General features: G+C 36.6%; 1 long non-coding RNA gene across 1 annotated transcript; it reads right to left on the minus strand.

Moving 5' to 3' along the window:
* Positions 1-4,496: 4,496 nt before the first annotated feature.
* On the minus strand, positions 4,497-5,109 carry LOC109243401. The gene is made up of 2 exons (XR_002070563.1): positions 4,766-5,109; positions 4,497-4,623 (listed from the first exon to the last, which is right to left on the minus strand). It is a non-coding gene; the product is annotated as an uncharacterized LOC109243401 (long non-coding RNA).
* Positions 5,110-17,051: the final 11,942 nt, after the last annotated feature.

Raw genomic sequence — 17,051 nt, forward strand, 5'->3', positions numbered from 1 at the left:
GGTTGTTTTAGAGGTCGAGAATGTGATGACCCAAAAGGTCATCACTTGCTTTTGAATTAAATTCTGTGCTTCCGAGGCCTTGAAAACCTCATTTAGAGTCACCTCGATTTGCGTGCGCATTCCGGGCGCGTAGCCGGAAAGCTTAAATATAAAAATCTATGAAAAATGATAAAATTTGGCTAATAAATGAATTAATTTGACTGAGGTCAACAATTTGGATAAACGGACCCAGACCCGTGATTTGACTGTCCGGGAGGGTCCGTAGGAAAATACGGGACTTGGGCATCCCGGAATCGAATTCCGAGGTCCCAAGCCCGAGAAATGAATTTTTAAAAGAAATTGTTTAAGGAAATTTGAAATGAAATTTGATTAGAACATGATGGTATCGGGCCCGTATTTTTGTTCCGGCGCCCGGTACAGGTCTTATATATGATTTAGGACATTTCTGTAAAATTTGGTGAAAAACGGATGTCGTTTGATGTGATTCGGACCTAAATTGGAAAATTTGATGTTTTAAGAAGTTTGAAAGAATTCATGGATTTTAAGGTTTAATTCGATGTTTATGATGTTATTTTGCCAATTTGATCGCACGGATAAGTTTGTATGATGTTATTGAGTTAGTGTGTATACTTGGTTCGGAGCCCCGAGGGTTCGGGTGAGTTTTGGATAGGCCACGGGGTGCATTTGGAACTTGGAAAATTGCAGAAAATTTGTTGGTGTGCCCAGGCCTGCAGGCTTCGCAAGCCTGGCTCGCAAATGCGAAGGCTAGATCGCAAATACGAAATCTCACATATTATGTTAAGTAAATCAACTAAATGCTAACTCTCCAAAATATGAGCTCATTCATCTATCAAACTTATTTTTTATGTTCGAGAAGAAAATAGAAAAATAAAAAGGGCAAATGATGCTACTTTAAAATTCAGAAATAACACATCAAAAATAAAATGTGATAGCATTCATAAAACAAAGAACATATTGATCGAAAGTTGTACTCCTTTGATCCAGCATTACCCGAAAAGGGTATAGTTTAAACTATTACTGTAACAAATTAGAAAATGTTAAAACCATCATTAAATCCCGAGTTCATTTCTCATAGAGTCATTGAAAGAAATTGATGAGAGTCACTTTACTTTGTTTTTGCAACGGGAATATCATTATATTTTGTCAATTGTAACTCAAAAGTCACTCTTCACTTTTAGAACATATTAAATATTATTTTTTATATTTCTTTTTCAACCCAACATTAAAAGATTAAAAATACCCATTTAACCATGACCTAACCTGCTAAAGGGAAAATAGAAAATTGCTTTGACTCGATTATTTCGTAACAAAATGAATTAAGCAATTGTAACTCATTAAGTGATAAGATAAATGTGGATAAGTTTTTGAAGTATATAAAGAATTACGTATAGATAATTAGAAATTACTGAGTAAATAATGAATTGAGTCCTCGCCAGTGTTGGAGTAGAAGGAGTTTAGCCCCTCTAATATGCAGCGCACCAATTTCCCTGGCAATTCAACCCAGTTTGAAATCAATCAATAAAAAGGTTCTCATAGCAAGATGGTTGGGAGATAGAATAGACGACAGAGCAGCTAAGTAATAAAAGAGAAGTAAGAATGAGATGCAGTTTCCATTCATATGGTCTTAGATGAGATGGAAATTCATGAAATAAACAAATCTAAATAAATTTAAATGGAGAAAGAGAAGAATAAACCTGAGAGGAAATTCATGAATCATAGGAAACGTCAGGAATGGAACACACCAGTATCTCTGTATTTTGTTTGACGGTGGAAGACGGAGGAAGGTAAGGGAGGCTTTTAACACGTGTTCTTCACTTAAGCAATAGGTTAACTTGAAATACCAATTATACCCTTGGTCGACCATCTTCCCTTCTCTATATAATAGAAATATCATATACATAGACCATAGTCTTGCATAAAACATTTGGTTGTATAATTGAACAAACTTTTACACTTAACCTGTCTCTTTGGCTCCCGGCGATTTGTCTATTTTTAAACATATAGTTTTGATAAACGCCTAGTTTGATTAAAAATTCCAGGATGGGGACATGTCTATTTATTTTTTGTGATAATTTTCCACCTACTTTCATGCATGCATAATGCATTTTGAATTTGTTGTCAACGCTAAAATAGTTGTGAGTAGGGATGTACATAGGTCGGGTTGGTTCGGATTTTGCAATTACCAAATCAAACCAAATCAATTGTGTCGGGTTATTAAATATAAAGACCAAACCAAACCAATAAAACTCGGATTTTTCAATCTCGATTTATCTCGGGTTTTTCGGGGTTTTTTGGGGTTTTTCCCGATAAAATCTTCGTAGAACAAAACATATAACTTGTGCTCAAAATATTTCTTTAATCCTAGTAAAATACAACTATATAAGGTATTTTTACAAGAATATAATACAAAATATGAGATGTGTCATGACATTATCCTAGAATATTCAACAATAAAGACAATAAGATTATGTAATATAGATATTGCTAATTAAAAAGCCATAATAAAAATAAACATAATCTAAAAGTACTAAGTCATGCTAAAATAAGTAGATTAATAAGGAAGTATTAATTACATGACTAAACGCTAAAGAAAAAATAAAAATAGATTATGCATTTTTATCTAAATTATTGCAAAACAAAAATAGATATTCAGTTTTCTCTCAATCCCTCTCTTCTCTGTCGTTGGTGGATCGGTTGCTGAAGTACTTGAACTACTGGTTTAAAGCTTATTTCTTATGTAAATTTTCCTTGGTTTGTCTCGACTATGTTGCACTTTTCTTTTCCCTAGCCCNTTTGTTAGCATTATTTAAGTTACTAATATTAATGGCTATAAAACTTATTGGAACATTCAAAAGTTCTAAGTCCAACCTTGAAATAATACCTTAAAAGATAAAATTATGAAAAAGTTTAATAAATCTTTATAAGTTACATCACAATAAGTATATTTATATATTAAATATATCTAAAACTTCTATATATGCAATGTCGGGTTGGTTTGGTTTCGGTTTTACTTTCTTTAGTTAAAACCAAACCAAACCAATTATGGTCAGGTTTTTTTTTCCAACACCAAACCAAATTAAACCAAACCGTAGTCGGGTTTTTTTTCTCGATTTGATTCGGATTATCGAGTTGGTATGATTTATCGGTTTCCTTTGTATACCCCTAATTGTGACAATGAAATAGAGTTTGAATAATTATATGGATATGCAAGTGCTGATATTCTAGTTATAATATATATTCAACTTGCCTATTTTTGGCAATGAATCATTTGCTGAATGGCTGTTCTACATATTTAGCAAATCCATTCATGTTTCTGATTATATAAAAAATAAAAATATTACTCTTTGTTAAACCTCTCTTCTTTCTCATATATATATATATATATATATATATATATATATATATATATATATATATATATATATATATATATATATATATATATATATTAATAGTGTCGCGGAGTTGAATGCATTTTGTACCTATCAAAAGGTAGCTTTTCAGGTGTTTTGTGGTTAGCAATAAAGGCGAAATCAAAAAATTCAATAAGAATATTCAAATTTTAAATAATCTTTGCCGGTGGACTTTGCAAAGGTATTTAGAGTTTATTTTTTATTTATTTATTAATAACATATTGACCCTGTATATAACATATTTCAGCAAAAGATGTTTAGTTGATCACCCTTGACCACATATAGCTTCGCTCCTCGTTAACATACAAGATATATACGTATTATAACGCAGTGCCATAACATGGTGAATAATAACTGTCATGGGCGGCTTTCCAGCCATGCCCCATGACCCCTTGGGCGCGCCCCGTGGCGTCCTAGCGAACCTCCCAATGCCTAGCGCCACGGACGGCCCCGTGGTCTTGGCCGCGCCAAGTGACAAGCGCGCAGGTGCCTCTGTCGCCCCACCGATATCCCTCGCGAGCGCCAAGTCACAGGCAGAAGCCAACAGCGCCGCGCGCGCAGACAACGCCGCGCGCGCAGACCGTGATGCCAAAGACACTGCTGCTGACAACGGACCTGCTGCTGCCTTATAGAAAACTAAGTCATTTTCATTGTAAATATAGAGTAGTTTTATTTCATGTACTTCCATTATGTTTCTCTAGCTTAGTCAAGTCTAGTCTTGTAACTTTGGATTATTTTTTTTAAGACTATTAGGGGGGATCAAGCAATCAAAACTTTCTAGCAAGCAAGCAATTCTCTGTACTGGTGTCTCTCCCCCTCGACACCGCGTTGCTTTTCTGTAATAGCTTTCATTAATGCAATCAAGCTTTCTTTCATTCTGAATTCTCACTTCGGTTCTCTCAATTGCTCTTGACATTGGTTTTCCCGTACGGCACTGACAATCTCGTCTAGCGTACGGAGGGGACCTCAGTTGGCGGACAGCAACTGCACTGACATCAGTTGCCTAGCCTTACGTCGCCCTTCCAAGGAATCTCAGGAAGGCGCCGCGTAACATAACTAATGTACTGTCATTTACGCATATCATTATACTTCCAATTAAAGTTGAGGAAAAGGAAAGAAAATAAATGATATTCTAATTGATATAGCATCAGAGTCGAACGAACAACTTCCTCAAAGCTCTTGCTAAAGCCTGCAAGCACCAAATTTTGAAAGACAAAAATCATATTCGTTAGTTACTACGAAAATACCCAAAGGAACATACAACAAAAGTGAAACAAAATAAAGAAAAATGGATAAGAGAGAAATATATAAAGGAGAGCAAGTGAAATTACTTAGAGCAATCCATGTGTTCTGAAATGGGAAAACTACGATGAATACCACAAATCGCAGTAAGATCTCCAATCCGATTCTGAAGATAAGGAGGATGGTAATGGCTATTAGTGAAATCTTCAATGCAATAACAATACCTACGAACTCCATTGTCCACATATTTCACCCTGCCATTCAATATAAGTAAATTGTCACAACACTCTCGGGTTGCATATCGCGCAATCCCATCTATAAAATCTTCGCAATACTCAAAACAATCATTCACTTCTTCGCAGATTGGATCTTCAAGTATTTTCAATGCATTGCTTGGCCTTTGAATTGCCAATACAAGTGCAAAAAAAGCTATTACTAGTGCTATTAGTTTCTTGGCTGCCATTTTCTTTGTTAGCTGGTGGTAAGTAATTAGCAGAGTTTTATAGATTTTGTGTAGGAGAGTATTAATTAGATTGTCCATGAAGTGTGATTTTCAGTTCTGATCATTCAATTTGGGTGAGAATTACAGTGTTGTTGCGTGACAGAACTGATTTCTATTCCCTCCCGTCCACTTTAATTGATTTTTGAGAAAATAACATTCTATAGCCGCTCTCAAAATAATAGCCGAATTTTTTTTTTTTTGTATATTTTTTTTGTATATATATATATATATATATATATATTGTATGTTATATACAAAAATTATATAAATTTATACACTTTTTCGGCTACCAAATGTAAATAATTTCTGGCGTGGGCTAAAAGTAATAATACCCCTTGATTTTTTGGTTGTTTTGACACATTAAGGAATTCACCTTTTAGCATTAATTAACAATGAAATTGACTATATTAACCTTAATTTGTTCATTGAAATATAACAAATACTCATAGGCTCATTATTCCAAGGACAACTTTGGGAAAAAATAAATTGATTCCTTCTTAATATACGAAAAAATCAAATACAATTAAAGTGAACCGAAGAAAGTATTGTTTAATTACCTTGTGTTGGGAAAATAGAAAGACAAAATTACACAAGTTTGACTACCGGGTAACACCTGTGATTTGTGAAGAAGTTCAAAACAATGTTTTAAGTTTTATTTGGCATTGAACTGTTTAAGTTTTATTTGACTAGCAGGCCAAATAGAAAAGAATTTATTCGTATCCAATTTTTACGCCAAAGTGATAAACTTAAATTTAAGAGTTATAAATTAAAATGGAAATACATATTAATTAACCATGTCTCAAAGTAGTGCTTCCACAGTTAATTATTCTTTCAGCAGAATTCCCCCTATCAAGAACACTTGATGGCTCGACCCAAATAATTAAAAAAAGAAAAAATAACTGGAATCTGAAAAGCTTAAGAAAACAGAATAGTTGGGAGCTCGGTGTTTATAACTATGACATTTCTTCAGTAGATCAAAACCAGCAATTATAAGGAAGAAATATAGAACTTTTTATTCAGACGAGACAACCCTAAATGCCCTCTCCCTTCGGATTCAAATTAAAGTTTACTCGGTTTGTTTAAGAGGCTTAGATTAGCTTCTTTTTCTTCTTAGGCTTAAATTAGTGTCGACCTATGTTTTTTTACGTCCTAAGTTACTTTAGATCCTATGTTTTTAGGAGTCTCTTATTCTTGCCATAGAAAATAATATATGCAGGGATTTTGTTAGAGAAATTCAAGTACATTTAATGTTTTATTTTTATTTTGTACTTTATTGGTCTCAAATGAACTTAAATGAAACAACATAATCAGTGGGATTTATCCAGCCGGAGATTGTCACGCCCCGGATTTCCCACCCTCGGGAGTCGTGATGGTGCCTACTCGTAGAAGCTAGGCAAGCCAAGAAATTTAGAAATCTTCAAACTCGTTCATTTTAATTCTTTTTAACAACTTGCATCAACAAATAATGAACATATAAACAATAGCGGAAGATGAAATTTAGCGGAAGTCTTAGGTTAATATAATGCCAAAATACAAATACGAAAAGCCAACATGTGTCTCTACCCAGAAACCGGTGTCACTACATTCACGGACTATCTAGGATTACTACATACAAATGTTTGACAGAAAGAAACTCAGTCTGTCTCGGATACACATAATAACAGAACATAATAATAGATAGAAGAGACGTCGGGCCTGCGGACGCCTGCAGGACTACCTCGGGATCTCTGTGGACTGAAGGCTGGCTCCCGAGCTACTGCTGCTGTCCCAATGCTGCCTCGGTACCTGTAGCATCAGCACAACCGACCCCACGTGCTGGTAAGTGCCTGGCCTAACCCCGGCGAGGTAGTGACGAGGCTAGGACCAGACTCCATATAAACCTGTGCAGTTATATATATATATATACACACACACACAGCGGAAAGATAAACTAGAACAAACATTTAAAGCTGGGAAGGGAAACATGTTTCGGGGAATAACAGATAAACGAAATCTCACGAGAACTATAAGGAAACCAAAATTCAACTTCTAACAAGGATAAGAAAAACAAAGGCAGATCTCACTGTCGGTTCACATTTCGTTGCACGCATGCAACCCGATCCCATTTCTCATATCCTGTGGTAGGCGTACCACCCGTTCCCATTTCATAGTATCTTGCGGTAGGCGTACCACCCGCTCCCATTTCATCATATCTTGTGGTAGGCGTACCACCCGATCCCATTTCATTATATCTTGTGGTAGGCGTACCACCCGATCCCATTTCATTATATCTTGTGGTAGGCGTACCATCCGATCCCATTACAAGCCAACACAAAATCACAAGGAAATCCCGGCAAGGGAACAAAAGCGATGTAATCACTTCCCGGCAAGGGAACAACAATACCAAAACAAACATCCCGGCAAGGGACAGTCAGCTATAACCAATCCTAACTCAATTCTTACTCAGCTCAAATAGCACCAATACTTAATCATGAATAAAATCCACGAGAATAAACCAAAACTTTGCTCAATATCGGGAATCATCAATTAAAGAATCCATAGCAACCTTTAAGAACACAACAACTGTCAATATAAGACTCACGGTCATGCTCGACACCAACGTATAGATACTCGTCACCATGCCTATACGTCGTACTCAACAAGAAGCAATTAGCAAATAGGACACGACTCCTAATTCCTCAAGCTAAGGTTAGACCGGACACTTACCTCGATGCCACGAACACAACTCAAGTTTCAATTATAGCTTAACCCCTTGATTCCACCGCCAATTCGCTCGTATCTAGTCACAAGTTACTTAATTTCATCAATAAACGCTAAATAAATCGATTTGAATGTATGAAAATGAATTTCCCAAAGTTTTGCCCAAAAGTCAAAAATCGCCCCCGGCCCACATGGTCAAAACCCGAAGTTCGAACCAAAATCCGATCACCCATTCCCCCACAAACTCAAATACATAATTTATTTTGAAATCGGACCTCAAATCGAGGTCCAAATCCCCAATTTTTGAAAAACTTAGGTTCTACCCAAAACACCCAATTTCTCCCATGAAAATCCTTGATTTTAAGCTGAAATCATGCTAAAAGATGATAAGAATTGAAGGAAGTTAGTCAAAAACGACTTACAATTGATTTGGAGGAGAAGGAATTCTTGAAAAATCGCCTAAGTATGTTTGTGTTTGAGAGAATATGAAAAATGGGTCTAAAAATCGGCTAAGTATAAGAAATTGCAGGTCTCAGATGTGGGAATTGCGAACAGGGGTTCGCATTTGCGAACCCCGACCTCTGCAGATATGGGAAATGCGACTATGTGAATTGCGAAGAATGGGTCGCATTTGCGACCCAAGGCTGAACGGGGAAATTTCGCATTTGCGAAGGAGTACTCGCATTTGCGAGCAAGGCAGGCCTGAACTTTCCTGCATTTTGCAGAAAGAGGGAAGAGCATTAGGTTGATGACAAACACATACTTCCATTTAACAAAATATACAGGCTTAGGGAGCTTTAAATATTTTTACTTAGAAAAAAGTCTGTTCTTAATGAGGGTAACCCAGTACGGTAATCCTTCTTTCTAAGAGTCCTCGGTCCAAGGGTCCTAATGTGAAGGGGAACCAGAGATTTAAATATGTTAAACTGAAAAAGATACTTCCTCCGGTTCAAAATAAGTGATTTTTTGGATGTTTTCATACAGATTAAGAAATCCACGTTTTAGCAATAATTAGCAATGGAATTGACCATACTAACCTTTACTATCTCACATAAACACTCCTAACACATATTCCAACACAATTTACTCCAGGGACAATGTAGGAAAAAAATAATTAATTCATTCTTGAAATCTGGAAAAATCACTTATTTTGGACCACAAGAAAAAGGCCAAAAAATCACTTATTTTGGACCGGAGGGAATACTACTTTATTCCTGTATCATTGTGAAAAAAATATCCAAAGTTATTAGATTGATAACACATCAATATAGATACAAATTAAGTTAGAGAACATGAAGAAGATGAAATAAACAAGAATGACAAATCAAATTTGTGGTAGGCATTTATCCAAGAAGATAATGAGTCCAATTAGGACTATAGGCAATCCTAAAAAACAATTGTCCGGTGTCTTACAATGAACTTTGCAGCTTCATGCAACAGCGCTTGCTGAATCACAGGGTTATGTGAGAAAGTAACATAAAAGAAAATAGTTTGTAAAGATTTCATTGAAGCCTCATTCAGTTTATTTTCGTTTGTGACTTTTTGGTAATAACAAAGTTGGAGCATCACTCTTTTATTCAAAAGATGTTTAGAATCTCACCGTTTCTTGCTCTTAAAGTTAAATCTACAGTAGTTTCCTTCACTTGTGCATTGATGTTGTGTCTGCCATTATGATATATTGAGATATTAAAATAGAGAGATGCAAAGTTGGTGATCGAGTGACTTTGCAAAAATTACATTGAGAAGTATGTGTTCACCATTTTGGTATTTCATTCTCAATGATAATTTTAGATAAGGATCTCATAGTTCAAAAGAGTCAACATTTATCAAAAGAAAAAAAAAAGAATATATAGTTTTGACTAAGAAATATTGATACAAATAGTGGTGACTCCTTAATTGGAAATATTACATGATAAGATAGATTTAAATTACATTACAGGGAAAAATAAATTCCTTTTGCAGTTGTTGTCTTTATTGTGTAACAAATAAGGGTGTCTAGCGGGTGGGCCAGGCCGGGCCGGGTAGGAAAATTTAGGAACCGTACAGGTTGGGGTTCGGGCCGGTTACGGATTGGGGCTTACCGGGTTTAACGGGTTCGGGTTCATCCGGGTAAAAAATGAACCGTAAGGGTTACGGGTACAAGGGGTGGGGCCGGGCCGGGTTAGTGTAATTTTTTTTTTTGTATTTTGTTTTTGTATAACTATTTTAAGTTATATTAATATAAAGTAAAAATATAAAGAATACAATGAAGATGGGAAAAAATTGCACTTATAAAATGCAAGTGCTACATTTATTTCAAAATACAAACTTACAAATTGAAAGGTGTACATTTAACAACAAGTAAATTAACGAAAAAAGAGTAAATTCAAAGGCCCCATTATTAAAAAAATAAATTAAGTAGCCGTTATACCGTTCTAGGCCGGTTGTACAGTAAAAATCGTTGATCGGGTTTGACCAGTCCGGTTAACCGGTAGTCCCAAGGTGAACGGACCAAACCCCCCTACCCCTTTAACCCAGCCCCACCCGGCCCTTTGTAACGGTCCGGGCCGGTTTCAGTTTTAACCGATCTGGACCGGTCCGATTACTGTTAAACCCAGCCCGTTAGACACCTTAGTAACAACACCACTTTAGTTCTGAAAATTTCCCTCTAATTTAGATCGAGACACCAATAAAGTTTTGATGGATGCTACAGGAGCAGCATTAGTAATGGAGAAGAAATATTCATCTTAATGTTTTATTCTTTGTTTTAATTGAAAAGTTCCGACTCTTGCAATCATTGGGGAGTATATATCAGTAAAATCGACTTGCAAATCACTAATATTTGCAAGGCAAAAAAGCATGTATTCCATGTCAAAATTTAAATTTCTTATTACTATAAACGGGTACTAAATCCTAAATTTCTTATGTGTAGCTTCATATCATTGGAACGTTGATATATAATGTTATAACGGATATTCAAGGCTTACAGTTGGAAAATTAAAGTTTCATGTTGATATGCCACTTCAAAGTCATCCAAAAGGCATCCCATCGTGAGTAACGGAGATTCAAGACTTACATTTGTTAGGTTTATGCTGCTACCTTAGAAGATATGAATCACTTAAATTCTAGAGTTTCGAGATTTCTTCGCCATTTAATGGATCCTAGCTTTGAAAAGATTTCAGTAATAGAATTTAAAATTCCACGGTAAAATGTGTTATGTCGAGGAAGAGGCAAATCCGAAAATAAAGAAGATAAAGAACACCAAATTTTAACGTGGAAAACCCTTCAAATCGAAGGTAAAAACCACGGGATCACAAAGATCCAAAAAGCTCAACTATAACAATAAGAGGGTTACAAAAGTTCTCCAAATTGGCAATTGAAGAAAGAGTATAATCCACAAAACGAAGCTGCTGTTTGAGGCTCGAAATCAGATGCTACGAGCCACCAAATCTGATCTCCACCGTTCAAATCCAAGACCAAGATGTTACGAACACTCAGTCAAAATTTCAGTCCGATCCAACGGTTAACGAATCGGAAAACGTGATTTGAAGTTAGCTGGTCGGAATAAAAATCTGCAGCAAAACAAATACTTTTTTTTCTCTCTTCTCTCTTGATGAAAGCTCTCTCAAAACCCACTCTTATGTGCTTAAGTCTTTCAAAGACTTGTATCAATGAGCATAGAATAATTCTCCAAGGTTGTCCTATTTATAGATCATGAGTGGTGCTTTCTCTTAAAGCCAAAACCCACTCAAAATAGGAATAAACCGAATCCAATTCCAAATAGGATTGGAAACCAAAAGAGAATAGGATTAGGACATTGGGCCTTTGGCTGGACAACATGGGCATGTGCCCAACAAACTCCCCCTCCAGCCAAGGGGCCAAATGTGTCCTTAAGTAGAGGAACTATTGACAGACTTCATGCCTGCCAATTTTTTACAAAATTCATGTTTATCTGCAACCACCGCCTTTGTCAGCATATCCGAAGGATTTTCATCAGTGTGTATCTTCTCAACCTCAAATAATTTCTCTTCCACGGCCATTCTTATCCAATGATACTTTCTATTTATATGTTTGGTCTTAGAATGAAAAGTGGAGTGCTTGGTGAGACAGATAGCACTCTGATTATCACAAAATAAGATGTACCGTGGTTGCTCAAAGCCAAGATCATTAATAAACTCCTTTATCCATAATAGTTCTTTGGCACCTTCTGTGACAGCAATATATTCGGCTTCTGTGGTGGATAGAGCTATGCACTTCTGTAGTCTAGATTGCCAAGAAACAGCTCCCCCTGCAAAAGTGATCAAATAACCGGAAGTGGATCTTGAATTATCAAGATTGCCTCCTAAATCAGAGTCTGTGTAACAAACAAGTTCAGGCTTGCCATTGCCAAAACACAGCTTCAAATCTGCAGTACCTTTTAAATACCTTAATATCCATTTTACTGCATCCCAATGTTCTTTTCCAGGATTGGAAATGAATCTGCTAACAGTGCCAACGGCATGTGCAATATCTGGTCTAGTGCAAACCATAGCATACATCAAGCTACCAACGGCAGAAGAGTAAGGAATACGAGACATCTCCTTTTTCTCTTCATCAGTAGATGGACTCTGACTAATACTCAATTTGAAGTGTTTAGCAAGAGGAGTACTAACCACTTTTGCATCTGTCATATTGAACCTCTTGAGTACCTTCTCAATGTATTGCTTTTGGGACAAAAATAACTCATTTCTATCTCTGTGTCGGTGGATTTGAATGCCCAAGATTTTCTTTGCTGGCCCCAAGTCCTTCATCGCAAACGATTTGCTCAACTGCTTCTTAAGGACTGCAATTCTGGATTTATTCTTTCCAACAATAAGCATGTCATCCACATAAAGCAATAAAATAATAAAATCATCATCAGAGAACTTCTGGAAGAATACACAGTGGTCTGAAGAAGTTTTCTTGTACCCTTGTTCTTCAATGACAGATTCAAACTTCAAATACCATTGCCTTGGAGCTTGTTTCAATCTATACAGGCTCTTTTTCAATTTGCAGACATAATTTTCTTTTCCCTTAGTTACAAAACCCTCAGGTTGCTCCATATAAATCTCCTCATCTAAATCACCATGAAGAAAAGCAGCTTGACATCCATCTGCTCAACCTCTAAATCTAGACTTGCGGCTAAGCCTAGAACCACACGAATAGAAGACATCTTCATAACAGGGGAGAAAATTTCATCAAAGTCAACTCCCTTCTTCTGGCCAAAACCTTTAACAACTAACCTCGCCTTGTATCTAGGCGTAGAGGTATGGTTATCTTGCTTTATTCTGAATATCCATTTGTTAGATAAAGCTCTCTTACCTTTCGGCAATTTCACTAACTCATATGTGCCATTCTCATGGAGTGACTTCATCTCATCTTCCATCGCTTCGATCCAATGATCTTTGTGATTATCTTGCATGGCTTCATCATAATTCTCAGGTTCTCCCATGTCAGTCAAAAGTACATACTCATCAAGAGGATAGCGCATGGATTTTTGCTTCTCCCTTGTAGATCTTCTAAGAGAGGTTTCAGGAGCATTCGTAGTAGTTACCTGTGCAGGAATTGGTTGCTGATGAACCACAACTGGAGCATCCATAACATCTACACCATGATGATCATTTTGATCTTGATCACTATCTCCATCATTGTCTTGGGTTCCTTCATGTGCAATAGGTGCCTTAGCAATTGAAACTGGATCAATATCAACTAAGCTCTCATTACTCTGAGAATCTATCTTCTCAGCTTTGTCAATATCTTTAATAGTTTGGTCTTCAAAGAATATTGCATCACGACTTCTAATAAGTTTATTATCAATTGGATCATAAAAACGATACCCAAACTCATCTTGACCATAACCGATAAAGATGCACTGCTTAGTTTTGACATCCAGTTTCGATCTCTCATCTTTAGGAATATGCACACAAGCTTTACACCCAAAAACTCTCAGGTGATCATAAGAAACATCTTTGGCAAACCAAACTCTGTCTGGGACATCACCATCCAAAGAACCAGCAGGAGACAAATTGATAACATAGGCAACAGTGTTAAGTGCTTCTGCCCAAAATGTATTTGGAAGTTTAGCCTCTGAAAGTAAGCATCTAACTCTCTCAACTAGAATTCTATTCATCATCCCTGCCAAACCGTTCAATTGAGGCGTCTTGGGCGGAGTTTTCTGATGACGAATTCCTTGTTCCTTGCAATAGTTATCAAAGGGACCACAATATTCACCACCATTGTCAGTGCGAATACATTTTAATTTCTTCCCCGTCTGTCTCTCAGCTAAGGCCTGAAATTCCTTAAACACGCCAAGTGCTTGATCTTTAGATTTCAAAGGATACACCCAGAGCTTACGAGAATGATCATCAATGAAGGTCACAAAGTAAAGTGCACCACCTTTGACTTTACTTTAAAAGGACCACACAAATCAGAGTGTACTAGCTCTAATAAATCGGGCTTTCTTGAGGGAGGATGGCTATGAAAGGAAACCCTTTTCTGTTTGCCAGCTAAACAATGTATGCACCTTTGCAGCTTTGCTTGTTTTACTCCAGAAAGCAAACTTTTCTTAGCCAAACACGTAATCCCTCTCTCACTCATATGACTCAATCTTCGATGCCACAATTCTGACAAACTATCACTTTCCACCAGATTTATTGAGTCATTAAGAATAAAGCCTTGTGTCACATATAATTGACCAGACTTGACTCCTCGAGCCACTACTAACGAGCCCTTGGTGAGCTTCCATTGGCCGTTAAAGAGAGCATTATGGTAACCTTCATCGTCTAATCTTCCTGCGGAGATCAAATTGAAAGGAAAGTCTGGAGCATGCTTCACATCGTGAAGAACTAACGTTGAACCATTATTAGTTTTCAAACAAACTGTGCCAACACCAAACACCTTAACTTCACTGGCATTGCCCATCTTTAACACTCCAGAATCAACATGAGTATAAGATGAGAAAAAATCTTTTCTTGGTGTGACATGTGAGGTAGCTCTAGAATCTACTATCCAGCTCGTCTCATGGGATACCAAATTGATGACGTTTTCATCATAAGCAAAAAGAAGGTCATCTTGAACAATAGCAGCAACATTGTTCTCGTTATTTTCAACTTTCTTTCCTTCTCTAGTGTCTTGATTCAACTTGCAGCAAAACCTTTTGATGTGTCCTTTCTTGCCACAGTGGTTGCATGTAACATTATAGTATTTGGACCTTGACTTACTTCTACTTTTACCTCTATTCCTTGAGCCTCTTGTTCTATCTCTCCCCCGGTCTTCTGTAACCAAGATATCTGTTTGTGAGGATGAACCCTGCGATTTTCTCCTTACTTCCTCGTTCAACACACCACTCTTGGCATATTCCATGGTCACCTTACCTCCAGGAGCTGAATTTGTCAAAGAAACGCGAAGAGTTTCCCAAGAGTCTGGCAGAGTATTAAGAAGCCAAAGTCCTTGTGTCTCATCATCAAAATTAACCCCCATTCCAGATAGCTGATCAAGGACGCCCTGAAAATCATTTATGTGATCAAGGATAGGGTTGCCTTCCTTGTATTTAAAGGTCATCAATTGCTTTAGCGGAAACAATTTGTTGTTCCCGGTTTTTGAAGCATAAAGAGTCTCTAGCTTTTCCCATAATGATCTCGCATGTATCTCGTTCACAATATGGTTGCGAACATTATCTTCAACCCATTGCCGTATACATCCACATACTTGTTGGTGCTCGAAATCTCAATCTTCATCGGATATACTCTCGGGTTTATGAGCTGAAAAAACGGGTAGATGCATCTTCTTCACGAACAACAAGTCTTTCATATTGCTTCTCCAAACATTATAATTTCTCCCATTTAAACATACCATCTTGCTCATATTCGCCTCCATTCCGTAATAACCCGGATAAATAACCAAGGCTCTGATACCACTGTTATGTCGAGGAAGAGGCAAATCCGAAAATAAAGAAGATAAAGAACACCAAATTTTAACGTGGAAAACCCTTCAAATCGAAGGTAAAAACCACGGGATCACAAAGATCCAAAAAGCTCCACTATAACAATAAGAGGGTTACAAAAGTTCTCCAAATTGGCTACACAACAAGGGCCAAACACGGAGCAACAATAGCAACAAGAGCAACAACTAATCAATTGAAGAAAGAGTATAATCCACAAAATAAAGCTGTTGTAGCTCGAAATCAGATGTTACGAGCCTCCAAATCCGATCTCCACCGTTCAAATCCAAGACCAAGATATTACGAACACTCAGTCAAAATTTCAGCCCGATCCAATGGTTAACGAATCGGAAAACGTGATTTGAAGTTGGCTGGTTGGAATAAAAATCTGCAACAAAATAAATACTTTTTTTTCTCTCTTCTCTCTTGATGAAAACTCTCTCAAAACCCACTCTTATGTGCTTAAGTCTTTCAAAGACTTGTATCAATGAGCATAGAATAATTCTCCAAGGTTGTCCTATTTATAGATCATGAGTGGTGCTTTCTCTTAAAGCCAAAACCCACTCAAAATAGGAATAAACCGAATCCAATTCCAAATAGAATTGGAAACCAAAAGAGAATAGGATTAGGCCATTGGGCCTTTGGCTGGACAACATGGGCATGTGCCCAACAAAATGGACCTGAAAAGATTCCACTAACAGAATTTGGAATTTCCAAGGTAAAATAGACCTGAACACTTTGTTTTTTCTAACGTCACGTATGTAGTCTCTTGCATATATCTTTTCTCGGGTATTAGAGTACCTGGAACTTAGTATGGATCTCCATTTAAAAATATGTTAATTGCATTATATAGAGTGTGGTAATCAAATAGCTCAGATAGCTTTTTGACTCCTAATCCATTTCTGCTTTGATTGTTGTAATAAGAGATTATGTGTGTGCTCCTAACATTCTACTTTGAATTGTGTGTGGATATGACTCTTAGGCTACAGTCTGTTCTGTAATTCATTTGCTACTTTTAGGAAATTTAACCAAATCCAAAATGTATAAGGATATGAGGAAGAATAGCACACAAGTAAACGATTAGTTATATCTTAAGTATTTTTTTTTTTTTTTGTGGTGGGATAGCTAGGTAAAACTAAAGAATCAATGAATGAGCAAAAAAGAACCGAGTGGATGTAAGAAACTCTATATTTTTAGCTTTTCAAAAAAAGAAATAAGAAAGAGGAAATGTAATATA

This window comes from Nicotiana attenuata, unplaced genomic scaffold (assembly GCF_001879085.1).
Source record: "Nicotiana attenuata strain UT unplaced genomic scaffold, NIATTr2, whole genome shotgun sequence".
Lineage (NCBI taxonomy): Eukaryota > Viridiplantae > Streptophyta > Magnoliopsida > Solanales > Solanaceae > Nicotiana > Nicotiana attenuata.